Genomic DNA, 26137 nt, shown 5'->3' with positions numbered 1-26137 from the left:
TACAGTTCATGGACAGAGTTTGACTTCATTTCACCACACCGCAATTATCCATGCCCCATCCTCCCAACCACCACCACCACACACACACACACACACACACACACACACACATTTAAGGTCTGGGATCTTAAATGAAATTCATGAGAGACAAAGTAAAGGGGACTTTCTTTTCTTAGTGGCTATTACGAAAGAGGGAAGACCCAGTCCCTGTGGGCATTCACTGTGATAATCAACACCCTGAGTGACAGGAATCTGAGAAAAAGCTCCCCAAGCCCTAGCCACTGTTGGCATTTAAGATATCAAGCTGACATGCTATTCAATCCCCTCCAAATGAACGACTACAAGCTATTTCATCCTGAAACACATTCTTAGAACAATCAAAATTATGAATTAATCCCTAAAGACTGGATGATTGCAAGCCACGAAATAGCACCGAAGCTTGCAATGAGGTCTATAAACAGGAGGCTGCAGAAGAGACGCTAGAAACTATGTTACATGATTAGCCATAACCAAAGTGAGAAAAACAAGTCTAGGCGTCCCTGAAGATAATCCATGAACACAGATCAAGTTAGAGGGAGGAGGGGATGCAAACCAGGAGGTCTCTAGCAACAGTCTATTACATTCTAAAGAAGCAAATCAAGACAATAATGTAATGTACATTACTAACTAATAAGCTAAGAGTTTTTACATATATGGCAAGTGCATTTTGAAATAAAGGAGAAGTCATGCGTGGCTCCCTAGTGGCTCCGTCCCACTTCTTCGTGCCGTTACTATCATTTAGAAACTACTTAGAGTCAGTCAGCAGCGGTTACATTTGGCTCAGAGTCCTTTCAGTGATAATTTCCAAGAGTTTATGTAAATTCTCAGAAAGTTACCTAGTTTTGGTTTCAAGTGTTTAGCTACACTGACGGAAATGCTTTGCATTGAAAAGGATTGTGGCGACACAGGGAAAGATATTTCCCCGAAGGACAGTGAAAACACCTGAGATCCTGGCACCTGAGAACTGACGCATTCACCTCCCAGTGCTGTGTTCCTGGGGCCTCCATCATGCTGACCCGCTACATCTTTGTAAATGTCCTTAAACAGCGGGGCTGTGTCTGTGGCTACCAGATCCACAGGAGGGTGTTTGTTTTGTTTGTGAGAGGAAGAAAGCTAAATTTCGTTAAATAAACCTTTTATTTTCTTTTTGGAAGAGTTGCTCCTAGGTCTTTAGATGTTTGATGAATCTGAATGCTTTTTATCAAACAGATGTGTGAACATAAACATAGGCTCAGTTTCCAACATCACTTGTCAAACCCCAAAACACAGTGCTTTGATCACAGTGGGCCCCTCATTCATCAATGCACACCTTACCTGCCTCATTACATCTCCTGTATGCTATGTGCCAAACACCGTGCCTGTCTTAGTGCAGACCAAAAACAGCATGATCCCGACCCTCAAATGGGCTACTCCTGAGTTGTGAAGACAGATACTAACTCAATAAATACAATATACACATAGATGTAAAAATCACAAATTATGATTAAGCACTATGAAGGAAAGGAACAGAATATTTGGGGAAAGACTAACAGGTTGAGCCATGGTTTCAGGATAAAGGGTGTTTAGCTGAAATCTGATAAAGAAATAGGAATGTCCTAATGTAACTCAGTGCACATCCAGAAAGTTAATAAGTTAAAATAATTAGTCCTTTTGTGCTCCTCTGGAAAAAGCATCATATTTAATAAAATAAAATTATAAAATATTAACTTAGTCTTCTATACAGAAGATATTGGTTAAAAGTTAAATATTCAACAGGCCGTAAATTAATTGTCATCAATAACAACATCTACTAATTGAGTATTTAATTTTAAATGCTGAGAGGGAGGGTAATAATTGGAGATGTTACATGCACATTTTCTGTATTTTCTTACACTGTCACCTTCCATTCTTTAATGACTTCCTTCTGACTTTTTAATTTTAAGCCCTTATGCCTGGAGGAATAGGAAGAATTCTTGCTTGAACAAAAGATGTAAAAAATTGGGTGAACACAGAAGGAATAGAAACTAGACGTCCCTGCTGCACACAAATCATCTCTTGCCCAACTAGATATTGATTTTCTGCACTGAGGACAGAACCCTCATAAGAGTTTATAAAACAAGGGACCAGGAGAGAAACTGAGCCGTGCTTCTCAGGCATTTGGAAAAACCCAGTGCTTACAGACCAAGCCTCAGAGAGTTCCCTACAGCCCAGCACGGTGAGAGCGCAGCCACATTAACTCTGATGCAGATAAAGGGAATGGAGCGGAAGAAGCTTTGAGTAAAGGGATGAAGGACAAAACAGCCACCACCAGCTTACTTCTAAGGCTGAGATAAAACAACGGGTGTGTCAATAATTGATAGGGGTCCTGGCCAGTGTGGTTCAATGGTTGAGCATCCACCCATGAACCAGGAGGTCACAGTTCCATTCATTCCCTGTCAGGGCACATGGCCAAGTGTGCAGGCTTGGTCCGCAGTAGGAGGCGTGCAAGAGGCAGCCTATAAATGATTCTTTCTCGTCATTCATGTTTCTGTCTCTCTCTCCCTCTCCCTTCCTCTCTGAAATCAATAAAAATATATATTTTTTAAAAATAATTGATGGGTGGATATGTAGCCAGTGAAGACCAGAGCCCTCTCTTCCCAACTGTATGTAATCCTTGCCTTACCTCCCACCTCCAAATTCCTGAGAGGAAAAAAAAGTCATTTCATTATTGCTACTCCAAGAAATGAAGACCCCAATTAGAAATTAAATTCAACAACAATGAAAAAACTCTGCTTATGGATTGAGATTTTCATCCTGTACCTAAGGGACTGTGCCAAATGCTGAAGGTAAGTTTAATCATTTTAGAAACAGTTTAAGAAACAGTTTGTGCCCTTAAATTGGTGTTACTGTTTGGACACGGAGTACAGGTGCAACAGAAAAACATAAGGAAATCTGTGTGATGTAACACAACCAAGAAACTGAAAGATGGTTACAATTCCCTAATGTGCCTCTTTTCAGGAAGAATATATGAGTTTAATGTTCAAATCTGCAAAACTATTGTGCTGTAAATGCTTTCAAATCATGTGTCTTTATTCACATTATTGGTCCCTTGAGCCTACTAAACTTGTCAAATCTTCAAGGTGTCTTATAGCTACACTGACTCTTCTATAAATGCCACATGGAGCAACTGTACACTAATGAATATCAAGCAATGAAGGGAAAAAGCTGAAATGATGGGACTAGAAACTTTGCCTCTCTACCTATAGTAGTTAGTTCAAGCATCCTTTCAAAAACACTAAGTTTAATATATTTAATTCTAAGTAGAAGAAAATCACAATAATGCTTCTGACTTAACATAATGCACAAAGGATCTTGCAATTTCATTAAAGGCTAGCAATGAACGTGAGAAATATCAGCAAATGCTAACTTAAGAAATTATACTAAACTAAACAAACAGATGTGCAGAATAAATTATCTCTGATTTTTTCTGGATTCCAGGCTAAAGAAAACAGTATAGAATTACAATGATACCCTCGGTGGAATCTATTGATTTCAAATCGCACTTACTGAAGATGCTACCTGTGAGGGTGATCATTATCTTAGAAAACTGGCTCATTTGCACTCCTTGTGGATTGTTTACCCAAGCTCCAGAAGAGTTCAACTAATTATGCAAGGTGATTATAAGTGCTATTACTTAAGAAAAATGAAGTATTAAATTATTTTAAGACATGGCCTCATAAAATAATCACACAGGATACAAAGAAAAAGGAGAGTAAAGCTCAGGGTTATATGAAAAATTTCATATAAGTAAAAATAAGATAGATGATAGATTAAAAATCTATATTGTACAAAGAGATCATCAATGTGGGCATTAAAAATGAAGCAAGAATAAATAAATATGAAAACAAAATAGAAACATAATTATAGAATCACTGTCCTGGATACATTTTAAGAAGGTCTGTTTTACAATTGGTGTATTGGCAAAAGAATTTATATATATTGTATGCTCTTGCCTCCTTATACCTATACTAATAAGAGGGTAATATGCTAATTAGACCAGACGTCTTCTGGACGTCCTTTAGGACAAAGCCGCAGCAGCTGCCTGAGCCCCTGAGGGCTCCCAGACTGTGAGAGGGGGCAGGTCAGACTGAGGGACCCCCCTCCAGTGCATGAATTTTTGTGCACTGGGCCTCTAGTATACACTGAGTGGCCAGATTATTATGAACACCTGAGGTTTGTAGGCAAATTAGCTGTACACTGCATTGTATGGGATATGGAAATCAAAGGCCTGTTCGAACACATTTGCTTTCTGCAGTTACCAAGGTAAAATGTCTCCAATTCACAGAGGAACACAAGGATTGGACAGTCGAGCCCTGGAAAAAAGTCATGTGGTCCGATGAATCACGTTTCCAGTTGCATCATGCAGATGGCAGAATGAGAATTTGGTGGAAACAGCATGAAAGCATGCACCCCACATGCATGAGTACAACCCTTCAAGCTGGTGGGGGCAGTGTTATGGTTTGGGGCATGTTTTCCTGGCATGATTTGGGCCCTTTAATTCATGTGGAACAACATCTGAATAGCACAACATACCGAAGTATCGCTGCTGATCAAGTTCATCCTATCATGTATCCCAATGGAGATGGCTTCTTCCAACAAGACAATGCGCCATGCCACGGTGCTCGTATTGTGCAGGAGTGGTTTCAAGAACATGAGGGAGACTTTACCTTGCTTAGGTGGCCCCCACAATCACCAGATCTCAATACAATTGAGCATTTGTGGGACGAAGTTAAAAGAGCCATCAGGCAGCTGGTTCCACAACCATCAAATCTCACAGAACTGGACAGTGCTATTCATCAGGCATGGTGTCAGATTCCTCACATCACTTTTCAACATCTCATGGAGTCAATGCCAAGAAGAATTGCCACAGTATTGAAGCAAAAGGTGGCCCAACGAAGTACTGATGGGGTGGTCATAATAATCTGGCCACTCAGAGTGTGCATATGTATGTGTGTGTGTGTGTGTATATATAGTTTTAATTCTTCTTTGAATGCTTGGTAGAACTCCCCTGTAAAGCCATCCGGACCAGGGATTTTGTTTGCTGGAAGATTTTTGATTACTGCTTCAATTTCTTCAGTAGTTATTGGCCTATTAAGATTTTTTTATTCTTCCTTATTGAATTTTAGAAGCTTGTATTTTTCTAAGAATATGTCCATTTCATCTAGATTGTCCAGTTTGTTGATAAAGAGTTGTTCATAGTACCTTTTCACAACCCTTTGTATTTCTGTTGGGTTGGTTGTTACTTCACCTTTTTCATTTTTTATTTTCTTTATTTGGGTCCTTTCTCTTTGCTTCTTGGTGAGCCTGGCTAGAGGTTCATCAGTCTTGTTTATCCTTTCAAAGACCCCGCTCTTGGTTTTATAGATCTTTTGTATTGTTTTTTTTTTGTCTCTATGTTGTTTATTTCTGTTCTGATCTTTATTATTTCCTCCCTTCTGATTACTCTGGGCCTTTCTTTCTAATTCTTTCAGTTGTCGGGTTAGATAATTTATTACCATTTTTTCTTGTTTTTTTGAGGTAGGCCTGTAAAGCTATAAACTTTCCTCTCAAGACTGCTTTCACTGTGTCCCATAGATTTTGGATTGTTGTGTTTTCATTGTCGTTTGTTGCCAGGATACTTTTTATTTCTTCTTTGATCTCTTTGGTAACCCAATCACTGTTTAATAGCATGCTATTTAGCCTCCAAGTGTTTGACTTTTTTCATTGTTTTTATTTTAGTTGATTTCTAATTTTATGCAATTGTGGTCTGAGAAGATTCTTAATATGATTTCTATCATCTTGATTGGCAAAAGAATTTTTAATCCTTTTTATAACCAGTATGCACACATTTATAGTGTGTGTGTGTGTGTGTGTGTGTGTGTGTGTGTGTGTATGTGTGCGCGTGCGCGCGCGCCCTATATCTGTACGTCTACTCTATATGTGAATATATATTTAGCACTTTGGGTGGGAGTGTATGTTTGTATCATAACTTTGTGCTTCTCTCTAGTGTTTTCCCTGTTCTACACTCTATATTTCAGAAAAAGTATCAATGATAGTGATACCATTTGGGCAGAATTCTTTCTATGGACCACTCAAGAGTTGCTGGCAAGCCTACAGATGGAACACTGTGGATTAAATGCTCATCCCTGGATCAAGAACATCTAGTATAGCATTCCCAAGCAGGAGGCCAGGTGCAATGCAGAATAACAGCAGAAATATCTATGGTGGTGGGCATAATGACTATTACAAATCAGTAAAATATGACCTGTACTCGTAACACAATTATAAATGCCTTTAAGACATACAATTCATGTCTTTCTTTTCTCTTCTATATACCAGGCTTAGAAAAGTTGCAGAACATAGCAGCCAACCAATAACCAGTTGTGGGACTGATTCAAACTCAACAGAATAAGATCTATTATATGGGATTCCCAAAGATTATGGGGGGAAACACACAAAACTAGACAATTGGATATGTATAAAGAGTTGCTGGGCTAGCCAGGTAGTGGCAACCACGTGTTTTGTTTAACAAGTTAATGGTAAATCATAAATAGCAATTACATTGCTTGTTCTTCTTCTGATGCCTATTATCTCCTATATCAAGAACAATGTATGAAACTAAACTCATGCAATGCAGAAATTCTCTTTCACAATAAATCATTTTTGTTATTCAAAGAAACAAATATATAAAATGGAGTTATTTTTAAATTATTTTCTAAATCATTAGAAAGAATTGAATTTGAGTTTTACTGAACTACTAGGAAAAGAAAGCATTTTCATAAAGAACATATTGATCCAAAAGACCATTAAAACCATTCTGTTCATGAAAATGTGTTTTTATCTTTATCAGGAAATTGAAATGTATTTACAACAGTAGATAATATATTTATTTTTTCATGGTGCTTTTTCCTCTACCCTGTGTAACAATTTCTTCTGCGAGAAATCATATAGCTGCTTATAGCTACCGCTCAAGTCCTTAATTTTGAATCATTAAATAAAACACTATAAAAATCATTTCGTAAGAAAATTTAGAGAAAAAATCAAATGAGATAATTGGAAAAATGTAAACATATGATTTATCACATAGAGTTTAGAAGTTTTTCTAATAATGACAGTGGAGGACAAATATTGATTCTCTTCTCCACTTAACAATTTGTAGGTCTACATTAAAAACAACTCAATTTTGAAAACCTACTTCTAAGAGTGTGTGAAAAGCTTTTCAACAAGAACACTTTCTTTCTTATGCTGCTTTGCCTTAAAATTCATCTTAAAGAATTTCAGGGAAAGGAAAAATAGACCCATTCCAAAAGCACTGTGAATGTTGCATTTGCCTCCAGAGAGAAAGAAGTTGCCCTTGATCATTTATTTAGTATGTTAACAGGTGAGTGCTTTTGAAACAGTTACTCTTCTCAGTTGACTGTGCTCTATACTGAATTACAGACATATACTGAGCTATTATTATGAGAATCACTACTCACAGCACCCAAGATTCCCTCAAATAACCTGTCACTCTCCCAGGTAATCCTGGGCAGAAAAAAACCACTGAATAAAATGACAGAAAGATCTTTAGCTCTATGACAATATGAAGTTAAACATTTTAGAACGGGATAAATACAATTAACTGCTGCCTTGGCTATGCATAGTTTGAAGAGAAATAACATTTTCTTAAAGATTACTATTCATTGAACAATTCTACAAGAAATCTTTCCACTGGCCATCTGTCCACACTGTGTATTTAAGTTCTGAGACATTTAAAAAGAGATCTATGTGGTTAGTTCCAAGTTGCTATGGAACTGAGAAAAAAATCATGGTTCCAAATATCATCTTGAGGGACATTAATCTTGGTGATTATATTTTTGTGTGAGCATTGCTTTCATAATCTGATTAGATGAAATTTGTGAAGAATTTGCAATCCTATTAGCATTACATCTACTTCAAAAAAAAATTGGGGGTTGTTATTGTATTTCATATAAGTACATATTTGCATGGAGACCACGAAATTAGATTGTAACAATGTTTATGCATCAAATAATAAAGACACTGAATAAATTATTAAATATGCCATAAAGTTCTTCTTGGCATGGAGCTTTATGGCTTTCTCGTTCATGTTTGAATAATGATTTTCTTTTTTTTTTTCTTTTTTTCTTTCTTTTTTTTTATTGCTTAAAGTATTACAAAGAGTATTACATATGTCAAATAATGATTTTCTTATCTTGTATTTTGGACTGATTTTTTTCCATCTTGCTTCCCTTTGCTCCCTAACTTTAAAATAAGGCCCAGCATGACAACCTATCTTTCTGTTTTCTCTATGCAAGTCAAAAAGCCAATTTTTATCTGTGACCCTACCATTGCCAGCACAGATGATGGTTCTAATCTTTTTGTTACTAGAGACACAAGTAAATCAGCTCTTATATCTCGCCAGAATTCTGATGAGCTCCCATTTGAACTTCTGGCTCTATGACAATATACAGGATTCAGATACCCCAGACGCTTCCCATTGGGATGTTCTGCTAGAACCTTACATAAAGCACTTTCCTCAAGCAATTGCATTTTAGATACTAAAACCAAAAGCACCTGTAAGTTACCTTCTTTACACTGACCACAACTAAGATTGGGAAAAGAAACTACTAGTATCTGCTATTTATGTAAGAAGTTCTTACCCTAATACTTCTCACAGTAGTTTCCTCCCTCTCCATACGGAAGTCAAGGTAGATTCATATATTTTTTTAAAAAGGGCAGATCTTTTACACGAAGAAAGTAACTATGTTGGCAAATGGGGTCAGCCCTGCATGAGCCCTCTGGCCTCTAGAGATCCACAAACTCCATGGCCATACGTTGGAACAACGAAGTGGCTGTGGGACAACTCAGGATTTGTTCACAATGGCTTCCCCAATATCTGACTTGAGAGCAGGCTGGGACAAAAATCTAGATGGTCCTCAGGGTAAACACTTAGGCTTCCCAGATATGTTTCAGAAATACAAGAACAAAGGTCGGGGCAGGACAGGCAGAACAGTAAAGTAGGCATGACCTCTGTGAGGCTTCCGACTGCTTCTTTCTCTTCTTTCTTCCAAGTAACAATATACCAACTTTGAATAGCTACTAAGCTTCATGAGTTTCCTTTCTAACATCATGTCTATTTTAAAGGAAACAAAAGTCATGAATAACTGAATGCATCATCTTCCCCCAAAGCTTTTATCCCTAGATTGCCTAACTTGATGATGCAATTAACTCTACCCAGTCACCCATTCCAGCAATCTGAGAGTGAGCAGGAGCCTTCTTCTTCCTCCCCACGTTCAATCTATGATCAAGCCCTCACATATTTTTTTTCTCATAAATGATTTTTAAATCTACCACTTCCCAATACCTAGTAATCTGTCTAATCTTCGTTATCTTTTGCCTGAAACAAAACCGCTTTCCCAGCTTCAATTATATCCATTTCAATCTCTGTTCAGATGCCAGAGGAAATGCTTCAACAAACATCGATCTCAACACTCCTGCTTAAAGTCCTTCATTGCTTCAAAGATAAAATATCTCAGCTTCTACAGAGAATTCACACTCATTCAGCATGTTCTGTTAACAGTCTTCTCTATCCCAGATTGTTCCATGGCATTCTCTAGTCTATATAAAAATGGACAATTTCTTTCATCATGACCTCTGTAAAGACCAGAGAAAATACACTTTCAGTTAAGTTCAGACCTTAAGATGGAGCGTTTATCATCACAACTTGTCTGCAGGGTTAATTAGCTTTATCTTATTTGCTAGCAGGATAGATCCATGCAATGCTGGAACTAATCTAATCTCATGCATCATATTTCTTTAGATAAAGTTGTGTGGGAATAAATGCTCCCTCTCCACATCACCCAAGGGTTAGAATGAAAGATTTCACTGTTTACTTAATCTAAGAAGTTTTCTCAACTATATGAAAGTCATGACTCCAGCTAAGTCCTTTTGTTGTAGTTGTGCCAATCAATACTGACATATGCACCCACTGGAGTCAACCATATTTTAACCCTAAAAAAATCCAACCAAACTAAAATCTATATATATAAAAGCCTAAGCAACCCTTACAACCCGTTCAGCATATTGCCTGATCGACCGGTAGCTATGATGCACACTGACCACCAGTGGGCAGATGCTCAACACAGGAGCTGCCCCCTGGTGGTCAGTGAGCTCCCACAGCAAACCTCCCGCGGTCCCTTCCCCTAGCTGGCTGGCCAGGCTGAGGGACCCCACCCGTGCACGAATTCATGCACCAGGCCTCTAGTATACTAATAATGACATATGTTAGAAAATTTATCATATTCTAAAGACTACATGGTTGTTATGCAATTAGTAAGCCATGCAAATTTTTAAATAAATATTTGTTAGTCCTTTGCTAGTAGTTTGTTAATTGGGCCCTTGCCATAACATCTTTTCTTTACCAATTTCTATTACTTCTTATTCATATATTTAACATATATGGATCATTTCTGTATGACAGATGCTATGTTCACTACATTTATAATGCAATGGCTTTTATTCTATGATACAAAGTCAAATGAAATCTCTCAGGTCATTTTCCCTTTGCTTAACCCCAAAAAACTGTTGGAAAATTTATAGTTTTTTATTACTTGTACACAAAAATCATCTGTAATAGTGACAATCCAACAACTTTCAGAAATTATTTTTAAAGCAACTTGCCAAGTAAATAGCAAATAGGGTACATGGTAAAATACGGAGAAGTTATTCTGCAGTTTACTCAAGTATGGCAGAATGCTGTGGGAGTTGGCCAAACTATGCACTAAGCACCAAGATTGTTTACGCTCCATAAACCACTTCAAATCTTATTAAAACCAAGTGAACAGTGGGAGAAGTCAATGGGGGAGAATGCATAATACTTTCAACAATAAAAATTTTTAAAAAGCCGAAACCGGTTTGGCTCAGTGGATAGAGCATCGGCCTGTGGACTGAGGGGTCCCGGGTTCGATTCCGGTCAAGGGCATGTACCTGGGTTGCAGGCACATCCCCAGTGGGAGATGTGCAGGAGGCAGCTGATCGATGTTTCTCTCTCATTGATGTTTCTGACTCTCTATCTCTCTCCCTTCCTCTCTGTGAAAAATCAATAAAATATATATTTAAAAAAAAATTTTAAAAAAAGAAACAACAACCTTAGCTATCTTCTATATTGGGTTAATTTAACCTAAAAGAAAAAAATTCCGCAGACTAACTTTCAGTTACAATGCTATCTTGCAGAAAATACAGAAGCAATGAAAAAACAAGCAAACAAAAACTTGTTAACATTTTGATACAACTGTTAGCAAGCCAATGTGGAAACATGGCTGGTATGTGAGAGCTTCATACACCAATAGGCAAAGTTTAGATCAAATTTTCTAATTCTGTAAGATAAAAATTGCTCCAAGATATAAAATGATGGTCAAAACCATTGGAATCCAGCCAACTACATTATCATAAGGAAGGGAGGTAGACATACCAATGTGTCATTGTCAGATTGTAGCAAGAAGAAAAACATATGGAAACAAATTAGTCCAGTCTGTGAATTAATAGTCCATTTTGCAGATGATTTAGGACTTCCTCTATTTGATCCAGGCCACCTACTGAGATGAATCAGAAATTGGAAGTTTTTCAATGGCCTTGGGAAATCTTAATACTGTTGTCTATATGAGATGCCTATTAATCATAACTAGGTCATTTCCAATAGCAATCTAGTTATACTATGTGAATTAAAAACTCTTTAAAATACAAGCTATTGCCCTAGCCAGTTTGGCTCAGTGGATAGAGCATTGGCCTGCTGACCTAAGGGTCCCGAGTTCAACTCTGGTCAAGGGCATGTACCTTGGTTGCAGGCTGCTCCCCAGCCTGGGCCCTGGTTGACGTGTGCAGGATGCAACCAATCAATGTGTTTCACTCACATCGATATTTATCTCTGTCTTTCCCTCTCTTTTCCACTCTCTCTAAAAAAAATTAAAATCAATGGAAAAATATCCTCAGGTGAGGATTAAAATAATAATTATAAAATAAAATATAAGCTATCAAAAGGCTTGGCTAAGCAACATATTTATTGTAGAGATGAGTAAATGGTATTATAGTGGTTATGTTACTTGAGGTGCACAATAGAGGTTATGAATGCAGAATCTGTAGTCAAATGGGCTGACTTTAAGTCTAGCTCCTTTACTTTCTAACTGTAAAGCCTTGAGCAAATTGTTTAATCTCTATGTCAATTTCCTAATCAGGAAACTGAAAGTGATAATAATACAGTACTCATCACAATGGGCTGCTATGTGAACTAAATGAGCTAAAACATGCAAAGTGATCAGACAAGTGCCTAGAATATAGTGAATGCTCAAAAATGTTAGCAATTATTACTATCAAGGTGATTCAACTCATCAGTAGTAGAGTCAGAAGAACTGGAAGTCAGGTCTGCTGACTCCTGGACCCACTAACCTCCCAACCCTAGCATGTCATGCCAAAGATAATAATATATCAGTGTTTAGTGACTGTTGTTTTGGGGAGGGAGGTTGGTAAAAATAAAGATGAATAGATCACATTAGTAGCTACATTTAGACCAAAAAAAACCAAAAAACAAACAAACAAAAAAAAACACCCAACAACAACAACAGACTTTTGTTCACTAGTTAGTATTCAGATCTCAGTTAAATTTATTGGGGTGACACTGGTTAATAAAATTATATAAATTTCAGGTGTACCATTCTATGATACATCATCTGTATATTGCATTGTGTGCCCTTCCCCCAAAGTCAAATCTTCCGTCACCAAATATTTGACCGGAAGTGGTACATATATATAATGGAATCTACTCAGCCATATTCCATATAAAAGATGAAATACTGCCTTTGGGACAATATGGATGGATCTTGAGAATATCATGCTAAGCGAAATAAGTCAGACAGAAAAAGTAAAAGACTATGTGACCTTACTCATGTGAAATATAAAACTGAAAGCAACAAATGAACAAATAAGACAAACACACAAACAAAAACTCATAGCTGCAGTTAACAGTATGTTGATTACTAGAGGAAAAGGGGTTGGGAGGGTAGTAAAGGGTAAAGGGGTCAGTTGGCTCATTTTTAAGGGGCAACAAGGGTAAAGGAGAGAAAGTAACATTAGTTTGATTAAATATTAGTACCAATATTGTCTTTTTATAAATAAAAAACAGTAACAACAAAACCTGTCTAAAATATGATTAAATATCCAAGTTCTACACTCTTATATGTTAAAACCACAAAAACAAAAATAATTACTAAGAGAAGGAAAACATACCAATCTTTAAGAAAACCAAATAATATCTTTTTAGTTCAAAAAAATACTTCTTTTATGCTGAGTTATTCTAATATTGCCTTGATCCCTATACTTTTATTCTAGTGGATAATATCCTGAAGACATTTTTCTGATAAATAGTAATTTCTGTGAAAAACATTATAAGTTAAATAAATAAATTTCTATTCCAATGAAGCAACTACATCTATTCTAAACCACACCATGTGTAAATTACTATTAACCTGCTTACCTAATTTCCTACTGTCCTTTAGATCCAGTGTTCAAAAGTTGTCTCTTCTATTTTGAGTGTCAGTTAAGTTCAGCTGTATGATGCAATGAACCCCAAGACAACAGTTGCTTAAACAAGGCATAAATTTATTGATGAAGGCCTGGGGCAGGGGAGTGGGGGTGGGTTAGAAAAGGTCAATGGGGGAAAAAGGGGGACGTATGTAATACTTTCAACAATAAAGATTTTTTAAAAGCCCAGCCAGCATGGCTCAGTGGTTGAGTGTCAACGCATGAACCAGGAGGTCACAGTTCGATTCTTGGTCAGGGCACATGCCTGGGTTGCGGCTCGATCCCCAGTGTGGGGCATGCAGGAAACAGCCAATCAATGATTCTCTCTCATCGTTGATGTTTCTATCTCTCTTTTCCTCTCATTTTCTCTCAAATCAATTTTAAAAATATTTTTAATATTTTGTTTTAAATAAACATAAATTATTTCTCTCACTAAAAAGAAAAAGAAAAAAGTCTGGTCAAGTGGTGTTCATGGCTAATAGAGAAGTTCCTCAAAATTGTACTTAGACTCAGGCTCCTTCCATTTCACCTCTCAGCCATTCATGGAGGATGACCCTTTTCTTCATGGTTCTGGACCACTGCTAGACCTGCTATCATAACATCCACAAACTAGGCAAGAGGGTGAAAAGAGGGAACAGCCCCCTTAAACACCTCATACACTGTTCTATCCCATTGTCAGGAACCTAGTCACTGGCCACTCCTGTGAACAAGTGGAGCTGGAAACGAGTCTTCACTGAGCCACACTTTTACTCAAGAAGGAAGAGTGAATGTTGGGAGACAACCAGCAAACTCTTCCGTCGGAAGGAAACCAAATTATGTAGAAGAGCCTTTGCAGGTGGGCACGATTTTGGTCGTGTTGGTTGTGACTAGGGGAAACGGTAGCAACAGCTGAGTAGCTCTTCACAGGTGAGTAGGTGAGAGATGTAGATTATGTGGGCTGTGTTTTGATGCTCTGTTTATTTGTACCTTCCTGGTAAGGCACTTCTAGTCTGGCTGAAAGTTATTTTCACCCAGCTGATAACATGTCTAGATGCAGCTCTTTGCAATCTGTGATTCTTTTCACCTAGAATGGAGGACTCCAACATGATTCCATGTTCTTAGTTTAAATATATAGTTACTTTTGACAAGACCAAAAGTTTACATTACTTGTAACTCCAGAAATTAACTCAGAATTCAAGGTCTTGAGAAACAGTGTAATACAAGGGTAACAAGTCTAACTGCTTGAATTTCAATTCTGGTTCCTCTTTAATATTCAAAATGTGGGTTGAGCAAGTTATTTAATTTCTTTAACCCAGGCTCCTCATCTACAAAAATGGAGATACTAACAAAATATACTTATTAGTGTTGGTATATGGATTAAATGAGTTTACAGATATAAAACTAAAAAATGTTAGTAATAGGTTCTTATATGTGGTAATTGTTCAAAAAAATGTTAGCTCTTATCAACTGGAGATTCGTACTCTAAAAAAACCCTGTGTATTATAACCTGAAATCATGTGGGCTGCTGGCTAAAATGTAAAAACCACAGCCTACAGAAGTGTTTGATGTTAATGGAATGGATTTGAGTTTTGTCATACTTGATCTGGAATTGATTCTCCCTTGTGGAGTAAGATACCATACAATCTTCGTACTGCCACAAGATAATTCAGAAACAGTTAAGGGAAAATGATTACAATTATGTGGAAGCACATAGAGATATATGTCAGAGAGTAATAGTATCCTACAAAGAGAGAGAAAACATTATAGGACAAAGGTGCCAGGCATTTCAAAAATGTGATAACTACAGAAGGAATTGCCTCAAGTTTCATACAATCGGAACCAAGAATAGTTGGTCTATAGAAATGCATTTGAATGGTGACTGTCTAAAGTATAGCCCTTGAGTACTTGTACTGACTGTGAAGTCTATGCAGCTATTATTGAATGCCCTGAAGAAGGATGAGATGTGTGTAATGTGACAAAGACAAGGTTGACAGACCTGCAGAACCTGGATTACAAAGGACTGCCCTTACATTTCACTTATCATGAAGCATCTCTTTTTTTCAGAGAGAGAGGAAGGATGAGAAAGGGAGAAAGAGAAACATCAATCAGCTGACTCCTGCACACCTCCTACTGGGAATCCAAGAATCAAGCCTGCACTGGGCCAGGCATGTGCTCTGCCTGAGAACTGAACTAGCAACCCTTCTGTGAATGAGACAATGCCCAACCAGCTAGCCAACCGGCCAGGACACGAAAGTACTTTTTTAGAAGAAATAAAAATGTAACACCAGAACTCCAATCTATATCATTTGTAATATATTTACATATGAGAACACATGTGGGTTTTTTTTCTTAAATCAGTTATGCAATTTTCAGTTCATCCTGTAACTTGATAATACTCATCTTATCTGGCTGTCATTAAAAAGTACAGAATTATGCCGAAACTGGTTTGGCTCAGTGGATAGAGCGTCAGCCTGTGGACTGAAAGGTCCCAGGTTTGATCCGGTCAAGGGCATGTACCTGGGTTGCGGGCACATCCCCAGTGGGAGATGTGCAGGAGGCAGCTGATCGATGTTTCTCTCTCATCTATGTTTCTAACTCTCTATCCCTCTCCCTTCCTCTCTGTAAAAAAAAAAAAATCAATAAAATGTATTTTAAAAAAAAAAGTACAGAATTAAAAGACATCTTCAGATTTTGTTCTGAACACCTGAATTAGATGAACTCCAAAGACAACTACACTTTCCCGATGCCCACATTGAAACAAGACAAGCAGCATCCCAAACGGAAAATGCCTTTGCTTGGTTGATTCACCCCCTAACTGTGCAATGTGCAATATTTCTTCCATGGACAGTGAGAAAATTATTTTAATAAACCCATGTGTGGTAGAAATGTCTTTAAAACTGTCATAATAGGCCATTCGGTGTGGCTCTGTGGTTGAGCATCAACCCATGAACCAGGAGGTCGCAGTTCAATTCTGAGTCAGGGAACATGCCTGCCAGGGTTGTGGGCTCAATCCCCAGCGGAGGGAGTGCAGGAGGCAACCAATCAATGATTCTCTCTCATCATTGATGTTTCTCTCTCTCCCTCTTCTTTCCTCTGTCTGAAATTAATTTTAAAAAATATTTTTAAACTGTCATTAATAAAGTTCTTTGATGTAAGGAATGAATAAAAAATGTCATATATCTAAAGTTTTACCTCATATTTTAAAGAATTACTTTGCCTCATTAGTTCAGATAATGTTTGGAAGAGGAAAATGATGACATAGATGAAATAATAGGCTTTGTAAATGACATATTAGTTAGGGCCCATGCCTGGGTCATATATATATCCTAGAATAAGAATAGCAAAACAATATGCAAACACTTATGCATATTTTTAAAACAATCACATAGGCCAAGACAATCCCTATCACATGTTTTTCACACATGCATGAATCTAATTCTATATTACTGGATCCAATTTTCCATTCAACAAAGTTATTGGCATCTACTTTATGCCAGGCACTATTTTAGATGCTGGAGAAATAATGAAAACCAAAACAATATTCTTATCTTCATGGAGTTTTCACTCTACTTAATTGGTCTAGAAATCATGAAAATTTTCTAATGAGCTAGAATTCATTCATTAGGGAATTAATTCCAGAATTCTCTGCCAGATGATATTTCCCAAAATCTCTAATGAGATGAAAGGCCTAACAGAAGACCGGAATCAGGAGGATTAAGGGATTACTACTCCTCAAATAATGAGAAACATTGGGTAACATGAATTCCAAATCATAAGAATGAAGTCAAAGAAGTTACACAGGCTTCATCCTAGTCTCCACAAACAAGCTGAGAGCCACCAATAAGCACTGGGTTTTCCCCACATTTTGGAAAATGAAGCTGTTATCAACCAGTCAGACTGTTCCTATATTTGTGGAAAAATATAAATCACAGTTTCCCAGGAGTAGCCCTGATAATCCAGTTACATAAGAGCAATTTTGAATGTTATGGACACATAAAAGCATATTCATTCCTGAAATTAAGCTTTACATTTTTTTGTGTCAGTAGATAATTATGCTGCTTGAAAGCCTGAGATATTTAACCATTAGCACCCTTCTGATGAAAACATGCTGAACATAATATTTTTAGTTATTTTTATATCACTAGTTAATATTTCTTTTATCGCCTTTTATTTAAAAAATAATATTTCCTCCCCTAAGTGATTAGCATTGCCTTTCATTATAGTCTTAGAGATCTTACTGTTGGCAAAGAAATGGGAAAGTAAACACTGGGCCATTCAAAATTAGTAACATTAAAAAATAGTATAAATGCAAATTTAATTACAAGGGTGAATGATTAAGGCCTTGTGAAAGAAAAAAAAGGAAAATGAGTGAGTTAAAGCATTCTTTCAAATGTTGAAATATAAGATTTTGAAGAGAAAGAATAGAAGTGCACTCCTCTGATTCTGGATTCATTGGTACAACTGGATTTTAGCACTTTAAATTCTTTTGTTCAGCCTTTTATGTTCTACATGACATATGTGTGTATTTTTTAGGTATTAATCCCAGGCTATTAAAATGCCATAGGAGTGCACTTCCTTTCTTTCTGTTTAAAATCGTGGGCCTTAATAGATCATTTCATAAAGCATTTAAAAGAATGCTTTAACTCACTCCATTTTTTCTGTTTTGGTCACATTGTAGGGAAGCAAAATTTGCCACACTATAATGCATCTCTCTGGCATGAGGGTTATTTTCTTTTTAAGACACAAAAGACTCAAGAAGAACTTTTGAAGTTCTCACTTACTGCCTCAATGAATTTAGATAGAGAGCCTATTTCCAGAAGGGAGCTATCCCCATTGATAACCACTGTATAACATGAACTAGGTTTCGGATGGGGTGGGGGAGGGGGGTGCCGGAAATCAGAGTCCATTCTGAGTGGCTCAGCAAAATCTTTATCAAACATTTGCTTTTCCACCTCTCGTGAATTGCCTTCCTCCCCTTTGAGGTCCCAAACAACTACCTCCTTTTTCTTAGTTCAGATGGTATAGAGGCCTCAACTGCCTGATTCCTCCCGGAGCCCCTATTTTTATGGAACCTCCAGTTGTATATATGTGATAAACGTGGTTATTTTTTTCCTGTTAATCTGTCTCGTGTCAATTTAATTCTTAGACCAGACAGAAGAACCTAGAAAGGTAGAATAAAATTTCCCCCCCCCTCATATATAGTGTTATGAGTCCATATATATGCATACATATATAAATTATAATTCTCCAGAAAATTTTTTATGCACAATGGTAACAAGAAAGTCATCTCTGAATACTTCTCTCAGTCTTCTCAACCTCATAATTACCTCTTTTATAATATATTTATACTCTAACATCTTTATTACATAAAATTTCAAGGATATACATAGCAGAGGAGACAATATAATAAATTCCCATATTTATATAATTAAAAAATCACTTAAATAATAAATGAGTGGCCTTATTCCCAATATTTTTGTTCTTCAGAAATGTGCCAGGATCCCACATAGTTCAATGTCTCACAAAGCATTCATCTCCCGCCTGGATTTCCCCTTATTTCTGTCTCTCTTTTCTACCTTTTATTCTTCCCCTTCCAACTTATTCTTTCTCTTACTCTGTATGTTCCTACAAAGGCTGTGACAAATATGTGTGCTAGGCATGCAAACAGAAAGAGAAGAAGACAGAATAATGGGCTAGAGGATGCTTTGGTCATGTCTTCTTTTTTTGTTTTTTCAGGATGCCTGGAGCTGATGTATCACACAGACACACAAACAGCTATTGTTCTGGTTTCCATCTCCTCTGACATGCCTGTGTTACCTGCCAAAGACTGTTATAAAAAATAACAATTACAAGGCTGCCTTTAGAAAAAAAATGGTTATTCCTATTCACACATCTTGGTGTACATTAGTACAGGTTGCCTGTCTACTAAAATTGACTCAAGAAATGGGATTCTGAGAAAATTGGACACTGCACTGGGGATGGGAGAAATAGCCACGCGAGGTGGTATGGGTGCAGGCAGCACTGTGGAGGGTCGGAAGAGACGGTTCCATGCACTACTGGGAGTCCTGAGGGCAATATGCAGATGAGAGCTGGGTTCCGGAATACAAAAAAAGATCAGCTTTACTGCGTCTCAGACTTTTAGGGCTGGCCATGAACACAGAAAAGTGCTGATTTCAGCACCTAGAACTCAGTGCAATTAGTGCCCCACTTTAGCTACAGCTTGATTAACTGGGCATCTGTGAAACAGTCTGGATGCCAAATCATCATCATAAGATTGTAGTTTTGAGTGAGAGGTTCTTCAAGTTGACTTCAAAAGGAAACACTAATATAATTACTTGGCTAGGAGCTGCCTATATTAAAACATACTTTCATTGCTGCTAATTTTGGGGTGGGATTTTAATATTATGGGTATAGTTTTTTAATGATCCTTGTATGTAAATATATATACTAAAATGTATGAGTAAAATGAAATGTGTGGGTTTTCCTTCAATATAATCTGGGAGAATGGGAGGAATGTGGAAAAAAGATGAAACAAGACTGGCCATGGGAGTTCATTTTAGTGTCCTCTCTGTTATTGTGTTTCAGATCTTACATAATAAAAATAAGATGAAAGGAAAATATTATCAAATTGTGTATACATATACATATATAGTCTCTTTTCAAATCAATCAGCAAGCTTAGTATACTATAAAGCATTTTCAATAAAAAACCTTTTTCTGACTCTACTTAAAAAAGGTAGTTGTAGAAAGAGCAGTTAGTTGTTCAATGGGAGTTAATGAACTTTGTATTTGCTCTACTGAGAGACAACATCAGTATCAAACTCATGAATATAAAATGTTGAGGCAGAAGGTTCACAGCTGTGAAAGGGAAGATGTTCCAACTAGGCCACCAAAGGGGAAGAAAGTACTGTCTCCTTCATAGACGGGAGACTAAACAACCACATTGACTGTTCTGAAAATTGACAATATGCCTGAAGGAGAGCCCATGTCACGTAGGAATATTCACACACAGCAGGAAGTGGTGTTTTAACAGTAAGGTAACGTCGGTATTTGGTTAATGCAAAAAGAATGAAATATGAACCAGCAAGGGTTTTGTTTCTTGGGGCATGTACAGAATATGCAATATCCATTGTAAAATGAACTATTTGCCTCAAAGGCCCCAGAGATGCCCACCATCATTTTTTCATGCAAACCAGTTTCCTTACTCCATTTATTTCATAATACACTAGAAGCCTGGTGCACATAATTCATGCACAGTGGGGGAGGGAGGGGTCACTCAGTCCGGCCTGCACCCTCTCCCAATCCGGGACCCCTCGGGGGATGTCCGACTGCCAGGATCAGGCCTAAACTGGCAGTCAGACATCCCTCTTGCAATCTGGGACTGCTGGCACTTAACCGCTCACCTGCCTGCCTGCCTACCTGATCGCCCCTAACCACCTCTGCCCGCCTGCCTGATCGCCCCTAACTGCCTCTGCCTGCCTGCCTGATCACCCCTAACCACCTCTGCCTGCCTGCCTGATTGCCCGTAACCTCTCTGCCTGCCTGTCTCATCATTCCTAACCATTTGCCTGCCTGCCTGATTGCCCCTAACTGCTCCCCTGCCTGCCTGATCACCCCTAACCACTCACCTGCCTGCCTGATCACACCTAACTGTCTCTGCCTCTGCCTCAGTCACTGCCACTGTGGCTTCATCCAAAAGGAAGGACGTCCAGAATGACAACCGGAAGGTCGTTCGGCTGTCTGGTCTAATTAGCATATTATGCTTTTATTATTATAGATAGCAAAGGGCTATAGGACAGGTGTGTGTGTGTGTGTGTGTGTGTGTGTGTGTGTGTGTGTGTGTATATGTGTTTTAATTTACTTCCTTTTAAAGTAAATATCTTATTTTTAAATAATGCATCTTAAAAGCACTAACACTTTCTCTCCCAGTAGGAGTTGCTTATGTTTGTATTAAAGATGCATTTGCGCCCTAGCTGGTTTGGCTCGGTGGATAGAGCATCGGCCTGCAGAGTGAAGGATCCTGGGTTTGATTCCAATCAGGGGCACATGCCTGGGTTGCGGGCTCGATCCCCAGTAGGGGGCATGCAGGAGGCAGCCGATCGATGATTCTCTCTCATAATTAATGTTTCTATCTCTCTCCCTCTATCCCTTCCTCTCTGAAATCAATAAAAATAAATAAATAAATAATAAAGATGCACTTGCTTTAAGGCTAACATTTGTGAATGTTATCAATATGAGAGCTACTTACTTCTCACCCTTTTTTGTAGGTGTGGCAGGCCAGTGTTTTGACTGATGCTGAGACAAATTCACCATTATGGTTAAGAGCTGAAGTGGCAAATGTTCAGTCCCTTGGGTATCAGAGCTGAGACTTTGTTCTCATTAATTCTGAATAAATGAGCTAAGTGGACCTAAAAAAGTAATGCCCTAAATATAATAGGATATAGAAAACGTCTCTTAGGAGTTGAGCTCAAGTAATAAAAAGGCAAAGGAAATATTTGGATAACTAAAATTTTATATTCTATAAATATAGAGAAGTCAAATGTTTTACTTTTAAAAAGTAAATGTTTTATGATTCTCTACAATCCATTTTAAGAATATATATTGTATGTATATAATATATATCACATATCTATATTACATTGTTCACATACATTTAGTTTTAAAGGACACATCCAATAGCAAGGCCAAAAGGCCCTGGAGACCTGGTTCTCATCTTTTGCCTCTTGGTATTTCTAGCACAGTAATGAATGGTCCTGACAAATTCTGACATCCACAAGCCTGTAATTATACGTACATACGCTTACGGGTAAACAGTCAGACTTGTAAAATGCTTAGTCTTTTCTCTTCAGAGATGTGCTGAATCATGTAAAAAGAGGGCTTTATTTTGCAGCACTTAGCAGTACTTGGCACTAGTGCTAATAATTTGTTGAATCACAGAGGGAGAGTAGGGGTGGGGTGGGTGGAAAGAGATCAACCAAAGTACTTGTATGCATATATGTATAACCCAGCCGTGGGCAAACTACGGCCCGCAGGCCGGATCCGGCCCGTTTGAAATGAATAAAACTTAAAAAAAAAAAAAGACCATACCCTTTTATGTAATGATGTTTACTTTGAATTTATATCAGTTCACACAAACACTCCATCCATGCTTTTGTTCCGGCCCTCCGGTCCAGTTTAAGAACCCATTGTGGCCCTCGAGTCAAAAAGTTTGCCCACCCCTGGTATAACCAACCCATGGATATAAACAATAGGGTGGTGAAGGCTGGGGCTGGGTGTAGGCTAGAAGGGTCAATGGGGGGGAAAAGGGGACATATGTAATACTTTCAACAATAAAGATTTAAAAGAAAAATAATTTGTTGAAAGAATGAAGATTTATAAACAGCCATATACATTATAGTGATTTTCATAATGCCTAAATGAGTCAAGGCTATTCCTCTTTACACAGTTTAAGAAAAATATCCTATATAATAAAGAGATAATATGCAAATTGACTGTCATGCCCTCACACAAGATGGCCACCCCCATGTGGTCACAAGATGGCCAGCAGGGGAGGGCAGTTGGGGATGACTGGGCCGGCAGGGGAAGGCAGTTGGGGGCGACCAGGCCAGCAGAGAAGGCCAGTTAGGGGCGACCAGACCAGCAGAGGAGGGCAGTTAGGGGCAATCGGGCCAGCAGGGGAGCATTTAGGTGTCAATCAGGCTGGCAGGCAGAAGTGGTTAGGGGTAATCAGGCAGGCAGGCAAGCAGTTGGGAGCCAGCAGTCTCAGATTGTGAGAGGGGGGTCCCAGATTGGAAAGGGTGCAGGCTGGGCTGAGGGACACCCCACCACCACCACCACCACCACCACCACCACCACCACCAGTGCACGAATTTCGTGCACCGGGCCTCTAGTAAAATATAAATAAAAAATAATTTAATTCTCAAATTCTTAAAAAAATATCCTTGATTTTTTTTTTAGACTCATATACTAGCATTCACATTTCCATACTAGATTTTTTTAAATTCATTCTGTCTGGGATTACCCTCCAGGTGAGTGTGTTGGGAAGAAGTGGACCTTTGCTTATTCACTGACATTTCCCGTATTCTTTGAACTAAGTCTGGTACACAACACACTAGGTGCTCAACATTTGTTGAATGAATAAATGAAGAATACATAAAAAACTGGAGAAACAGCTTGATTTGGGACTAAACTGAATGGAAAAATGGCATGCAGTTCTGGAAAAACCTCTTTCAAATATCTTTACTTTTGTTTAATCCATCACTTTGCATTATCATAGATTCAAGACTTTATTTCTAGCTGTCATGCTAAAAACAACTGAGCAAGAACTACTGCTGGTGACTTGCACAGCTGAGAAATGGCCCAGAGCTGGAATAATGAAGAATCAGGTAAGTTCTTTTCTCTGCCACAAACGAATGTCTCTTTTAGGCAAAGGGGCCAGATGTTGTGCTCTATTGTCCCACTCTTCCAAGGGGCCTGCTGTATCTTCCATCATGCTAATGAATGATGTTGAATATATTTCCTTTGCCTGTTCTTAGCTATTTTTTGTTTTCTTTGTTATCATGCTGATAAAAGGCAGTATATCCCATTTCCCAAAGTAGGTTAATTATTTAGTTCTTGTATCTCCACTGTGCTGCCATTTTCCCTTAGAAGAATCAAAACAAAATGAAATGTATGATGAAATTCTCTATTTCTGTATACTGGAGAGCAGTATGAAGGAAAATTGTTCACTATGAGTTCTGCAGTCACTGAGAAGTTATAGCACTTCAAAAAAAGCATTACTTTAGAGACGGTAGGGTAAACTGGAAGCAAGAACTGAGATGCTGGAAGGGACAAAATGGGAAAAAAGTATTTTAGAGCTAATAAAGGTGAATAGAAAATGTCTGTGTTCATGGCATTTAATACAACTTATGCTATATATTCATTTTTTCGATACACAGTGCCAAGAAGTTAGCATTATCCACCATCCTATTACATTTTTAAATAGTGTTGAAAAGGGAGGGAAGGAAGAATGAAATAATAAACCAGATTAAATGAAAGAGAATTGAACACTTGCCTATAGGGATGTGGGGGAGTGGTAATCTGATAATTCTGATAATTTTCCAGAAGCAGGTGGAAAAAAGAAGAGATAAAAATCTAGACATTTTTGCCCAATAAATGGCATCAAGAGAGTCTGCCTGACTTTCTTTGCAGATCAGCCTTACTTAAAAGTAGAGAGCTTTCCCAGCAGCCAGACTGTACTTCAGCCGGTGCTGATTTATAAACTGGCTTTATTTTGGAGAAAGGAGGGAGAGTCCCCACTGGATTCATTGCAATTAGAAATGAAGAATAGAGGGATAATCTTTACTTAGTTAAAGTATTTACTTACAAGAACAAGAATCACTTCCTACATTAAAGTTGGGATTTGTCTAATTCCCAACTTCTTTTAAATTTCATGGTGTGTTTCCATGATCTGAAAGAGCTAAAGACACAGAAATATAAAACATGTTTATAAGGAGACATTGCTTTCTTGGGTCCTTCTATATAGAAGAGAACGTACTGACACTCTTCTGTCTGAGAAGGCTTAGAGCCATGGGGCTCTCAACTCCATGGGGGCATGGGAGTTAATAAAAATATCATTTCTAGAGAGAAGCAAAACTATGGCCAGGGAATATATTAATGATTATAACAAGCAAGCACTATGAAACAAAGCAAGGGAAATCGGAGGTATGATTCTCACCTAAACAAATACATAATCTCTTGGTCTGTGACATTGGAGATACCACAATGAATAAGGTGGACAACCTGCCTGTCTTACAGCCTCTTATATTCCACTGAGGATACTTAGTTTATGAGCAACGATCTGCTCTGAGGCTCCAACAGTAAGTATAGTTTTTGTACACCTAAAGATCATCCATCTGGACAAGGTTTACCCTTCCCAGCACAGGGATTGTACTGTGTACACAGAATGAAGTGGAATGATGGTGGGAGAAAAGGGAAGCCCTCTCCCTGTTAGAGCTGTTGAATCAATTCTGGCAATCAACCTAAGGTCGGGTACCAACACAGATCTGTCCACCCTGCCCGCCCCCCAGCCCCCACCTCCACAAGTTCACATTTAACTTCTTATTATGTGTGTCTCCTCTAAAAACTACTCTAGTGCCTAAAAAGAGTTCATTGTACTAGGCCAGTGGTCGGCAAACTCATTAGTCAACAGAACCAAATATCAACAGTACTTCTTCAAAATAGACTCGCCCAGGCCAAAAACCGACTTCTGCGCATGGACCACGAAGTTTCAACGCGCACCCGCACCTGGAGGTTTTATCAGTACATAGCAGTTACCTGTACAAGAACAAAATGTGAAGGGACAAAAAAAGGAGAAAAAATGGAAAAATATTTCTTTAGCATTTGAGATAAAACAGGAAAATCACATACAATGATGACATTTCAAAGTTATTTTGTTCAAAATGTTTCAAGAAATGTCAAACATACAAAAGACAATACAATATGGTGGTTAACAAATATTTGGCTATTAAAGTCAGAAACACCATAGCTGGAATTTCAGCTCTATTATTTAG

This window comes from Myotis myotis, unplaced genomic scaffold (assembly GCF_014108235.1).
Source record: "Myotis myotis isolate mMyoMyo1 unplaced genomic scaffold, mMyoMyo1.p scaffold_m19_p_6, whole genome shotgun sequence".
Lineage (NCBI taxonomy): Eukaryota > Metazoa > Chordata > Mammalia > Chiroptera > Vespertilionidae > Myotis > Myotis myotis.
This window is presented reverse-complemented; position numbering follows the sequence as displayed.